General features: G+C 45.1%; 1 long non-coding RNA gene across 1 annotated transcript; it reads left to right on the top strand.

The window, feature by feature from the left end:
• The first annotated feature begins 3,553 nt into the window (after nucleotides 1-3,553).
• Nucleotides 3,554-7,670, top strand: LOC116095519. Its single transcript, XR_004120624.1, has 3 exons — nucleotides 3,554-4,205; nucleotides 5,566-5,696; nucleotides 7,157-7,670. It is a non-coding gene; the product is annotated as an uncharacterized LOC116095519 (long non-coding RNA).
• Nucleotides 7,671-13,171: the final 5,501 nt, after the last annotated feature.

The following is a 13,171-nucleotide window of genomic DNA, read 5'->3' as shown; positions in this document are numbered from 1 at the left end:
CTCCAGCACCACACCTGCCTGCTGCCATGCTTCTCACCATGATGACAATGGACTAACCCTCTGAAGCTGTAAGTAGGGCCCAATTATGTTTACTTCTATAAGTTGCCTTTGAAGTTGCCTTGGTCATAGTGTCTCTTCATAGCACTAGAACACCATAGTGGCTGGTTTTGTATGTCAACTTGACACAAACTGGAGTTATCACAGAGAAAGGAGCCTCTCTTAAGGAAATGCCTCCATGAGATCCAGCTGTAAGGCTTTTTCCTCAATTAGTGATCAAAGGCAGGAGGCCCATTGTGGGCGGTGCCATCCCTGGGCTGATAGTCTTGGGTTCTATAAGAAAGCAAGCTGAGCAAGCCAGGGGAAGCAAGCCAGTAAGCAGCAGTCCTCCATGGCTTCGGCATCCACTTCTGCCTACAAGTTCCTACCCTGTGTGAGTTCCTGTCCTGACTTCCTTTGGTGATGAACAGCAATTCGGAAGTGTAAGCTGAATAAACCCTTTCCTCCCCAACTTGCTTCTTGGTCATGTTGTTTGTGCAGGAATAGAAACCCTGACTAAGACAAACACCAACCTAGGCATGGTGATGCACGCCTATAACCCCAGAACTGGAGGAGCAGAGGTAAGATCAGAAATTCAAGATTATTCTCTACTACATAGCAATTTCAAGGTCAGCCTGGAATAGATGAGACTGTGTCTCAAAAAAATAGAAATAAAAAGGAAAGAAAAGGAGAGGAGAGGAGAGGAGAGGAGAGAAGAGGAAAGGAAAGAAAAATATGCCAACCTATTTAGATGAGCCAAAGAGAATATAAAATCTTCTCATCAATGTGAGGTACCAAGCTCCATCTTGATGGATACACAGAACTTGTCCCATACCCTCAATCACTCCAGAGAAGCAGTAAATGTTTTTGGAGAAATTATGGAAGAATAAAACCAGTTATATTCAGAAATCCTATAATGAAACAAAGCTGGCAATGGAGCCCAGCTGGAATGTGAACACAGCAAAAATATCCAGACCTGAGCAGTATGGAAGCCACATTTTGGCAGGGCTTCAAAAGAAGGTCCGAAGTCAAGCTGGAGAGTGGCTCAGCGTTGAGAGCACTTAGCTCTTGCAGAGGACCTAGGTTAGGTTCCCAGCACCCACATGGTGGTTCAAAACCATCTGTAACTCCAGTTCCAGGGGATGGATGCCCTCTTCTGACCTCCATGGGCTAATGCATATATGTGGTACATATACACACTCAGGTTCACAAACATACACATAAAATAAAATAAGTGCACTTTAAAAAAATAAAAAAAGAATGGAGCAAGAAAGTTCAGAATGGTTTGAAAAGTCACTAAAAACATGCAGTCCAAAGTCACTAAGGAGGGGCTGATGGGTAATGCTGGCAGAGGGGAGGGAAGGATACAAGGACTGGGGACTTCGATAGAGTGAGGCTCTTTGAGCAAAGCAGTCACCATGCTCTCTCTGATTCCCGGAGTCCACCCCATTGGATTGTTGACTGTTGACACTCTCTCACAAAAGGAAGGGTGGGGGAGTATCATAGGAGCCTCACCAGGGATACCAGCAGCTCCTCACAGCATTTGTATGCAACACTGCCCTCATGGCGACTGGCCACAGGATCTCCCAAGGTGTACAATACACTAGCTAGGGAGAGTTAACCAAGGGGGCCTTCTCCATCTATGCTGCTATGGAAAAGGCATCGTCCATGCTGAGGGAGAACCTTCCTCTGTGGCTGCTTTGAGGCCACCCACGCCCTTGCAAGCAATCTCTCACCCACACTCATTAAGCAGGCCTGATCATCTCATTGGCTCCCTAAGTTGAAATCTGGTGGAATTACAATCTAGGTTCTCACTGGGGTCCTATGAAAAGGAGTAGATGTTTCTATCTCTCCAGGGAATGAACTCTCAGGAGAAAGGCCTTGGAGAAATCGCAGCAATCATGACTATATAGTATGAACACACAGATATAAAGTGTGGGTCAAATGACAGACTGTCTAAGGAAGTGACCTTAGGAGTGGGTAATTCCTAGGTAACAAAAAGAACAAGATATGATCTCAGTGGTCTGGAGTGGAATGTAGGTGGTATAGAAATCCAGGAGGGGGCTGGAAAGATGGCTCAGTGGTTAACAGTATTTTCACTCTTCCAGAAGACCTTGAGCCAGTTCCCAGCATCCACATGGCAGCTCACAACCACCTGTAACTCCAATTTCATGGGATCTGATGCCCTCTTCTGGCCTGCAAGGGCACTAGGCACACATGGTACACATGGCCAAAACGCTCATACTCATAAAGTAAATATTTTTTTTTTATTTTTTAAAAACAGAAATCATGGAAAGCAGAGGCCAGAGCCTCAGATCTACATGGACACTAAATAAGCAGCAAGAACAAAATTAAGAAAAGGGTCACAGTTTTTATAGGAAGAGGATCCAGCATAGAACAGGACAGGACAAGGCAAGCAGTGGTGGGTGGTAGAAAACCAAGAGGTTGTCAGATAAGAAGAGAGCACTAGCAGCCTCAAAGGCCCTGGAAGAACCACACTGTGACCTGAACCCTGCTCCTAAAGTCCCACTCTGAAGTCCTCCTGGAGGTACTAACAAATGCAGGGGTGGCAATGTGCCCCTTCAGGGACATCCAGGCTGTAGTTTAATCCAGGAAAAGCACTGAAAAGCCAGTGAAGACACAGAGCCAAGACTGCTTGTCATACTGCTGGACAGCTTAAGCACACAACTGAAGCTCTCTTTATGAAGGTGGGAAGGAAAAGGAATGGGGCCGGGCCAAGGAAGGAAAAAAATCAGAATACTATAGAGGTGAGTTCAGATGAGACAGAATGATCTTGGAGTCCATATGATGGTGAGAGAAATCGAGTGTGGAGAGCAGAGGTGCCACGGGAGACAAAAGGAGTGTGGAAAACCCCCTGATCATCTTCGTGGAGTAGGCATCTCAGATAGTGAGAACGTGCCTACACCCGGGAGGCAGCAGTCATCCTTCCAGCTTGCTCCTTGGATTTATGGTTCTACCTAAGAGCTGGAAGGATGGCTGAGTGGTGCCTATTTGTACTCAGCTGTCTTTCTTCACACTCACAGGCTCCAGGACCCCCTGCTTAGAGGATGGTGCCACCCATAGTGGTATGGGTCTTCCCACACCAGTTAAGACAAATCCCCACAAGAATGCCCACAGACCAGCTCAAAATAGGCAGCCCCTCATTGAGACTCTCTTCCCAGGTGATGCAAGGTTGTATGAAGTTCACAATTTAAGCTTTTCCCATCTACCCAATTCCACCATCAGGATGGCTGCCACCCACTCCAAACTCTTGGCTCTCTCCTATCCCTTTGACCAAGCTTTACCTATTGAAGGGCAAAAAAAAAAAAAAAAAGTATATTATTTGGGTAACAGGAAGGGATGAAGGCTACAGATTCATTTCTTCTCTTTGTCACTGCACAAGAGCCCTGAGACCTAGGCAATGGGGCTAACTCCCTGGCTAGCAGAATCTACCCATTAAACCAAAAAGGTGGGGCCTAAGGTCATAATGGATGATGCAACAAGTAATGTATGACACTGATGCTGGAGGGAGCCTGGCCCATGCTCAAACACTCGCTGCAGTGAAGCGAGAAGCTGCAGTCTGATGAAAAGATGACCAGAAAGCTTCCTCGTATGTTCTCGGCTCAGCTGCAGCCTCATTCCTCACCCGGTTCTCCAGTCTCTCAACATAAAGCCCGCCTTCCTCTCCTGACTACTCAGTCTTCCAGCCTTCAGCCTACTCTGCAGCCAAGCCCACCCCTCTCCGTCTTCTGCCCTACCCCTTTCCCTCCTCTGGCAGCCCCTTCCTACTATCCCACCTTAAGGATCTCCATGCCCAGCACCTCCAGACATTCAGCTAAGCGCACTGTGCATCTCCCCCCACTTTCCTGCTACTCCTCCATTCTTGTCCCTACTCCCCCCAACAGCCCTGTTGAATAGTTCCCTTCTCTCCAGTCCCCACCTTCAACCCTCCCACCCTCCCTCAGCCATACCAGGTGAGCCACCAATCTCATTGTGGGGAAAGAAAGGTTCCCCTACTGCTACCATCATCCAGAAGTTCCAGGGCTGTGGGCACCTGGAAGCTTGACCTTACAAACATCATTCAGAAGTCCCGGGTTGTGGGCACCTGGAAGCTTGACCTTACAGACAAGGAATGCAGAACCGTGGAGCCAATATGGAGTGCCTCTCTGGTTAGTCATGAGACATCTGTGGCCACACTCTGGTTTTTAACGGCTGTGGCCCTAATGCAGCGGTTTTCAACCTGTGGGTTGTGATCCCCACAGGGTCACACATCAGCTATCATACTTATATCATAATTCATAACAGTAACAAAATTACAGTTATGAAGTAGCAACAAGATAATTTTATGGTAGGGTCCCCATAGCATGGGTCACAGCATTAGGAAGTTTGAGATCCAACTGCCCTTTGTTCCTCCTGCCTGCCCAGCTGCCTCCCTCTAGCATCTGCATTTCCAGCAAACTTGGGCTATAACCAGAGTTCAAATACCAGGAGCAGAGTTGGGGTTGGAGCAGAGAGAGAAAGGGAAAGGAAACATGAAGGGCAAATCCTGTTCATGCTCCTGTCATAGAGATGGGGTCCGTTTTGTTGTTCTGTTTTGGTCTCATTCCTCCCAGAATCTGTTAGTCCATTTTTCCTCATCGTAGACTTCAGAATCAGGCCAGAGACCACCTGCCCTGGGAAACATCTCCTGCCACGAAGTGAAGGGCTCCTATTTTGCTTTCATCAAGATTCTGAGGGAGGGCCTATCAGCTGCCTCTATCTCAAAGATGGACAGGTAGTAAAGTCTAGAAGGCAGATACTGTGTTCTGTCCTACCTACAGGGTCTCACATAGATATCCCAGGATCCCCTTGAGCTCACTATGGAATCAAGGATGACCTTGAACTCCTGATCCAAACACCTCCACCTCCAAAGTACCAGGACTATAGGCATGTGTCACAATTCCCAGGCAGATGACCCCAACAATCCCAATAGATCCTAGCAGAAGTTGAATAATTCATTATAATTTATGCAGAAATACAAAGTATTAAAAATAGTCAAAATCCATTAAATTGATTGTTGTTTTATATCAAACAACTTTTATAATGCTTATTTTTATTGTTATAATATTTTATAAATTTTAAGGAATATGACAAAAAAAGATATTGTAGGTATTGAAGGGGGAGTCTCTGGGAGGAGTGGGGGTACAAAAGGGAAACAAGAAAGTGATTTAATTCTATTTACTTAAAATATGTTTTTAAATGTTAACAAATTCAGATAAATTGAAATCATGTAACTTCTCATCATAATGCAATAAAAGTTTAAAAAAAATAGTCAAAATCCTCACAAGAGAAATTATTCCAGATATGACACTAATGCCCCAAACTGTAATCTAAATACTATAGTAACTGTGGTGTTGTATTGATACAAACAGACAAATGCACCACAGGGTGCCAGAAATGACTCCTGTAGACACATGAATTCACTCTTATGTTAACACCTGGATAATAGTTTATTCCTGATACAAATGGCTTGTTACTTACATTTTCTAGTTGACTTCCATACTGACTGGGTCTTGGCAGCTGATCCTAACTGAGCAGGAACCCAGAGATTTCTAGAGAAATCATCCCCCTAAGGATACCAGTATTTCTTGGTTCACAGTCGTGGCCTGGAAGGGCTCCAGGTAAGGAGTCACGTGGTGCCCACTGGGCTGGGCACCTGGGAAACAGAAATATAGAGCTTGGGGTGGAGAGAGAAGCTTCAGAGACTGCTCTTTTGTTCCTTTTCAAATTTTGGGTTTTTTACAAGGTTTGTTTTATGCATATGTTTTCCCTGCAATATAAGTGCACCACATATGTGCCTGGTGCTCAGAGGTCAGAGAGTATCTGATAAACTGAAATCGGGGTTACAGACAGTTGTAAGCTGGCATGTGGGCACTGGGAGCGGAACCCAGTTCTTCTACAAAAACAGTACATGCTCTTAACCCCTGAGTCATTCCTCCAGCCCTGACACTTTCTCTCTGAGCTTCCACCAAGCTGAGCACTGAAGCTGTCTGGGGCAATTCTGGCTTTTAGAAGTCACGTGGACCCAAACTGAAGAAACACAGCTTTCAGGGCACAAACATGCTTGCTAGGTTCCCACAAACTACCAAAGTGACTGCTTTAAAAAACGAAGACCATTTTCCTGTTTCCTGTTCCTCAGGAGTCAGGCATGCGCACAACAAGGTATTTCTCTGGCCCAGCTAAGTGTGATGTCATTAGTGTGCCTGGATGATGTAGAGATTTATATAATGGCATTAACAAAAGAGTCTGACAGCCAACCACACAGAGACAGCACAGATAATGTGTTTGGTGCTCAAATAACCTGAACAAAAGCTCTGATCTGAGAGAACTTTCTTTGATGGTGACAATTCTCTAAATCTGTTTTGTGACCACTGTGACTAGTGAGCACTTGGAACATGGCTGGTATGACTAAGAACTGGACTGTGTGTGTGTGTGTGTGTGTGTGTGCATTTGTATACAAATTCATGTATCGGGGTATATGGATTGTGTGGTTTTTTAAAGACCTCAGATATCCTTTGAGTGTCACTCCTCAGTGTCCACCTTTTGGGGAGGAATAGGGCCTCTCACTGACCTGGAGCTCACCAAGTAGGCTAGACTGGCTAGCTAGCAAGCCCTAGGGATATACCCAGCCCTGTCTCCCCGGCACTGTAATTACATGTGAGTATTCATGCCTAGCTCTTAAAATGTAGGTTCTAGTGATCAAACTCATGGCCTCATGCTTACAAAACAAACACTTTACCTGCCGAGCCCTTTTCCCAGGCCCGGACACTACTTTTTTTTAAAAAATTGTGTTTAATCTTCACCATTTAAACTCAAGTAGTCCCACATAGTCAGCAATCACTGTACTGAACAATGCAGTTCTAGGCTTCCAGGGCCTGGCCTAGTTGAAAGAGTTCAGGATCACCTGAGTGGAGTTTGGTCAACAATGGAATCTCTGTAACTAACAAGAAGAGCTTTGAAGGAAGGAGGGTTGTGTGGGGGGCAAGAAGGTGGAAATCATCCAAGTTAAGCAATCAGGCAACTTGGAAAAATATTAGAAGAGTACAAGGAATTTAACACTGCTTTCTCCTTTCTCTTGAAGAGTAAAGCCCTGGCTCTGGGGTGGAAAGAATACACGTGGACACGTTGCATCCTTCACCTTCCTAGACACTTGTGGCAAGCTCACTGCATGTGACAGGAAGGACCAGGGTGGCTGGCCCAGCCAGACCAGCTTGCTTCAGACTCCTTTGGAACCTGCAGATAATAGACTGTGTATGTCCAAGTTGCAAGATGTCTGAAGCATTCCGTGCCTTCTCATTATAAACTTGGGGATGATATCATCAGGTGACACTGGTGACAACCTAAGACATTATACTCTCCAAAACATTGGATCCAAGTGCTGTGGGCCTGTAAGATGCACCCCAGCCGGCTTCAGAATGGTGCTTGGGGACAAAATCAGCTTGTGGTGTGCCAACATGAGTGGGAAACCCTCACCCCACTCAGAAAGAGCACCCCCAACTTCAATCTGGGAACATGGGAAGCCATGCTGAGGGGGCATCTCAGCATGTCTCCTTATATTTGCTTAAAATATATTGATTACGTTTATTGCAACAGTATCATTTCTGTTAAGTTCATGTCAGCTTTCTGTGACTCCAACAGTTTCGACAAACCTATGCCAGATACCCAGTGTGTATTGGATGTCATCCTTGGACGGAGGAATCTGCTGACACGTGGCTCCTCACCTCCTGGAGCTTGCTTTCTAGTGGACACAGGCAGGAGGAGGGTATTGACAGCTGTGGCTTTCAAAGTACACAGTTGGAAGAGAAGTTGGTCAGGGTGGCCCTGATGCTCAGAAATGTCTTGGTCCATAATATGCTGAGCACTAAAGTTCTGCACCTCTGAACGACCTAGAAGTCATGGTGACCTTTTAGAATAGAGACGTTAGATTTTTCAGAGTACCAAAGGCCATTGATCTTATCAGTATCATCAAACAAATTTGTATGGAAAATATTGTCTTAGTTAGGGCTTTATTGCTGTGAAGAGACACCATAACCAAGCCAACTTTTATAAGGGAAAACATTTCATTGGGGCTGGCTTACAGTTCAGAGGGTTAGTCCTTTATTGTCACAGCAGAAGCATGATGGCACACTTGCAGACATGCTGCTAGATGAGCTGAAAGTTCTACATCTGAATCAGCAAGCAGCAAGAAGATAGAGTGCCACACTAGGCCTAGCTTGAGCATCTGAGACCACGAAGGCCACCCCCAGTGACACACTTTGTTGGAGGACAACAAGGCCACACCTACTCCAACAAGGCCACACCTTCCAATAGTGCAACTCCCAAAGAACCTATGGGGCCATTTTCATTCAAACTACCACAAAAATGATGTCCATTTGCCTGTCTATCTCCTTCTCCAAGGGGAGTGAGAGACACCCAGATCAGCTATGGGACAGCACAATAATTCAAAGTAACTCTGTCCCCATTGTAAAAAATTAATGTGGAGGGGCTGGAGAGACGACTCAGCAGTCAAAAGCATTGACTGCTCTTCCAGAGGTCTTGAGTTCAATTACCACCAACCACATGGTGGCTCACAACCATCTGCAATGAGATCCAATGCCCTCTTCTGGTGTGTCTGAAGATAGTGACAATGAACTCATACATAAACAAATTCTTAAAAAAAAAATAAATCTTTAAAATGTAGAAAATTCTGATGCTCTTCTGACTCCCATGACACATGCATCAGAAACTAGTATAACACGCCATCAGTATTTTCAGGTTTTTCCTATTGATAATGTAAATCTGGATTATAAGGCAAATAGTTTTATGTTTTTTCAAGTATAGAACTAACAGAAAGCTTAGAGGTGGGTGAAAATTACTGAATCTTGAAATATACCATCATTGTAGCTTTTCCTTTGACTTGACTGAAAAGAAACAGTCAATGATCTCTTCTGGAAACCTAAAAAAACAAAAAAAAACAAAAAAACAAAACTACTCCTTGAAGAGAATATTCTCCCTCCTGACGTTATCAACGCGGTCAGCTTGACAGGATCACTTGGCATTGCCTGTGGGGGTATCTAGGCTAGGCTAGCCTATGTGCATGCCTGTGAGACTGTCTGGTTAGCTTCTGGGGACATCTGTGAATGGCATCTTGATTAAGTTGTTGTAATGAGAAGACGCACGCTAGGTGTGGGCTGCCCTGATCCCACAAGGAGAAACCCAGCCGCACACCAGCATCTGCCAGTCTGCTTCCTGGCATCTTTGCAACGTGAGTTTGCCTCCGGCTCCTGTTGCTGGGAATTCCCTGACATGGTATACGGGATCCTTGAACTGTAAGTCAAAAATAAAAACACTTAAATTGCTGCCTAGTCAGGGACTTTTAATGGTTTTGTTTTGTTTTGTTTTTTATCACAGCAATGAGAAAAGGAACACTAATATATGCAGATCTCATCCTTGGAGCTTAATTGTTTTGAGAATACAGGACACAGACTGGCATACACATAAGGTCTATTAAGGATCAATTCTATTCTGTACCACAGAAGCCTCTATGTGAACAACAATGGACTGATAGCCAGCATGGGGGGCAAGGTCCATAGAGCTGCTACACAGATCCATGCTTCTGTTGCCTGAATCACAAAGGAAATAGTGTGCACTACTTCCAGGCTGGGAAGGGAGAGGCTCATCTTCCTTTGGATGGTTTAGAAATGTCAGCAGATAAAAAAAACCCAAGTATCAGCTGGGTGATGGTGGCGCACACCTTTACTCCCAGCACTTGGTAGGCAGAGGCAGGTGGATTTCTGAGTTCAAGGGCAGCCTGGTCTACAGAGTGAGTTCCAAGACAGCCAGGGCTACACAGAGAAACCCTGTCTCGAAAAAAAAAAAAAATCCAAGTATCCACTCTCCTTGTTTTCTCTGTCTTTGTTTTTATTGACCCAAAGAAGCCTTTATCCTCCTGGTATCACCAAAGTGACCACCGTATGAACATTGTCAACAGCAGCTTGGACAGTAGCATTGGGAGGCCTGCTGTCATTTGATTTGGTTGTCAGTTTACACATATGCACTTCAGGCCCAAAGACTTCTACTTAATATCTTATCCTGAAAACACCGGAAGGTCCTATTGGGCATTCAGTCAGTCATCAATTTGGAGTGTATTCCAATCACTTGAGTGCCTAAGAAGAGTTGAGGTGCAGAAGTGAATCTTTATGATATAAAAAATAAATTATGTGTATTCTGACTGTATGTATGCATGTGCACCCTGTGTATGCCTGGTACATGTGGAGGCCAAAAGCAAGCATCAGATCCCTGGAAATGAAGTTATAAGCCATGTGGGTGCTAGGAATCCCCTGGAAGAGCAGCCAGGGCTATTAACTGCTGAGTTCTGTCCACCCACTGATTTAGGTTAATTCTGAAAGGGATCGTTGTGTCCCCACAGAACTGTTCCTTTTCAAAGAGTCAACATATTTCTGTTTCCATCTTTCCCCAGATCACCCAAAGTATAGTTGTCATTAATGGTGACTGTTCAATGCAGAAGAAAATCTGTAAAATGAACATGCATTTAGTAGGCTATAATTGAAACAGCACACTAGGATCCAAATGTTCACTTGTGACATCGAGTGAGCTTTTCCTTTTAATTTGGACTGAACCCAGGATCTAGCATGCAATAAGTAGGTGCTCTACCAGGAAGCATCTTTTTTCAACATTACACTTTGTATTGTGCATGTGTGTGCCCATACAGGTGGAGGTCAGAGGTCAACTTAGAGGAGTAACTTCTGCCCTTCCGCCCTGTGGATCCCTGGGTTTGAACTCAACACATCAGGTTTGGCAGCAAGCACCTTTAACTACTGAGCCATCCCACTGGCCCACCCCCACCTCACTCCCCACCCCATCCCCAACCTCCCCACCTCCCTTTCTCTTCTCTGCCATGGCAAATCACCATATCTGGATTCCCATCCAACATCTTAACCTCTAAAGGTTTTCCATTGAAGTCTGTTGCTAATGTCACTTCTTTGGGAACATCCCTGTGCTCATGTGACTAAGTTTTCCTTTACTGTCTCTGAGTAGATGTCTCATGTCTAGTAATGGCACCCCAATATCAGCTATTTCCATAGTAACACCGATGCTTGACATGTACCTTAGTTGTGAAGTGAGTAGCATTTTACGTGTTAGGGAGACAAGGGTAGAGAGGGCAGTAAATACTGAGTGTCTACAGCACAGAGGCGGGCGTGCCTAATCCACAGCCATCGGCAGTGAGAATGAGATACAAATGTCCATTACCTTGACTGATCACCATCAACACTGTAGCCATAAATACTAAAGTATGGCATTTGAACAGGGATGTCAGCAAGCCTACAATCCCAGCACTTGGGAAGTAGAGGGAGAAAGAGCAACTTGAAGCCAGCTTGGGCTACAGTTTAAGAATGTCTCAAAACAAAATAGAATTTGGAGCCAAATATCTAAGGAAGAAAATAGTCCCAACAGGATGAAGGAGACAGAAGAAAGTATTCTCAAAACTTACCATTCCTATCCAGGAAACACTAGAATACTGTTAACTGTGGGAAAGCAGAAGTTCCAGAGATGACAAAATGGCAGGGAGGGGTTACTAGGCAGACGAAAGCCTCAATCTGTCAGGGACAGTGGCACACACCTTTAATCCCAACATGCAGGAGGCAGAGGCAGAGGCAGGTAATGTCTGTTGAGTTTGAGGACACAGGGTCTACAAAGTGGACTGCTAGGACAGCTGGTGCTACACCAAGAAACCCTGTCTTGAGAAACAAAATATTTTTAAAGCCTGAATCTTAAAGGTTTGCTTTTTTTTTGGGGGGGGGGTGCATTTGAGACAGGATTTCTCTGTATAGCCCTGGCTGTTCTGGAACTCACTCTGTAGACTAGGCTGCCCTCAAATTCAGAAATCCACCTGCCTCTGCCTCCCAAAGTGCTGGGATTAAAGGCGTGTGCCACCACCGTCCAGCTCACCTGAATCTTTCTAAATAGCCTAATCAAAGAATACCAGCCCAGAAAGCAGAGCACTACAGGCTTCCCCCATCAGAAAAGCTTAGGAGGGACAGGAATAAGCCGTCCTCATGCCGGGCGGTGGTGGTGGTGGTGGTGGTGGTGGTGGTGGCGGCGGCGGCGCACGCCTTTAGTCCCAACACTTGGGAGGCAGAGGCAGGCGGATTTCTGAGTTCAAGGCCAGCCTGGTCTACAAGTTCCAGGACAGCCAGAGCTATACAGAGTAACCCCGTCTAGAAACCCCACCCCACCCCCCAAAAAAGCCATCCTCATGTCTACGGGAGGCAGCAGGACCCTGCCTGGGGTCCTTGCATCTTAAATCACAATTCATACCAGTCAAAGACTGTTTTAGAATGGGAGGTGGAAAATTTTTCCTGTTTCCTTGCTTTAAAAAAAAATCCTAAAAATGGAACACAACGGAAGGCATAAAATAAGAAAGGAAAATACCAGGCCCAGGAAGTAAGGGACCAATCTAAATGGCCTAAAAACAGAGACCAAGTAACAGTCTGTGCCAGACCTGGGTTCTCACAGGAAACTGCCACAGCCAGTTCTTTTAGGGGACTTATGTAAAAGGACAATTTGGAAGATGAGGAAGAAGTGAGGCGTAGGTCAACCTGCAGCTACCAAGAGAAAGGCATGACCAATAAACAGCAATAGTCTTTTGGTTTTGATTTTGGGTTTGTTTTTGTCTTTTTTTGGTTTTTTTTTTTTTCAAGAAAAGATTTCTCTGTGTAGCCCTGGCTGTCTTAAAACTCCCTCTGTAGACCAGACTGGCCTTGAACTCAACAGAGATTGCCTGCCTCTGCCTCCCAAGTGCTGGGATTAAAGGTGTGCACTACCACAGCCCAATAGCAGCAATATTCTTTTTTTTTTAAAGCTTTATTTTTTATTTTATGTATTCACCATTGCTCTCTTTAGACACACAAGAAGAGGGCATCCAGACCCCATGAAAGATGGTTGTGAGCCAACATGTGGTTGCTGGGAATTGAACTCAGGACCTCTGGAAGAGCAGTCAGTGCCTTAACCACCGAGCCATCTCTACAGCCCAACAATATTATTTAATGTGCAAACTTCTCCATCCTTTAAAAAGTATCTGGTTTTGACCCAAGAA

This window comes from Mastomys coucha, unplaced genomic scaffold (assembly GCF_008632895.1).
Source record: "Mastomys coucha isolate ucsf_1 unplaced genomic scaffold, UCSF_Mcou_1 pScaffold18, whole genome shotgun sequence".
NCBI lineage: Eukaryota > Metazoa > Chordata > Mammalia > Rodentia > Muridae > Mastomys > Mastomys coucha.
Note: the sequence above shows the minus strand (reverse complement) of the source record. Positions and strands in the feature narration are given on the sequence as shown.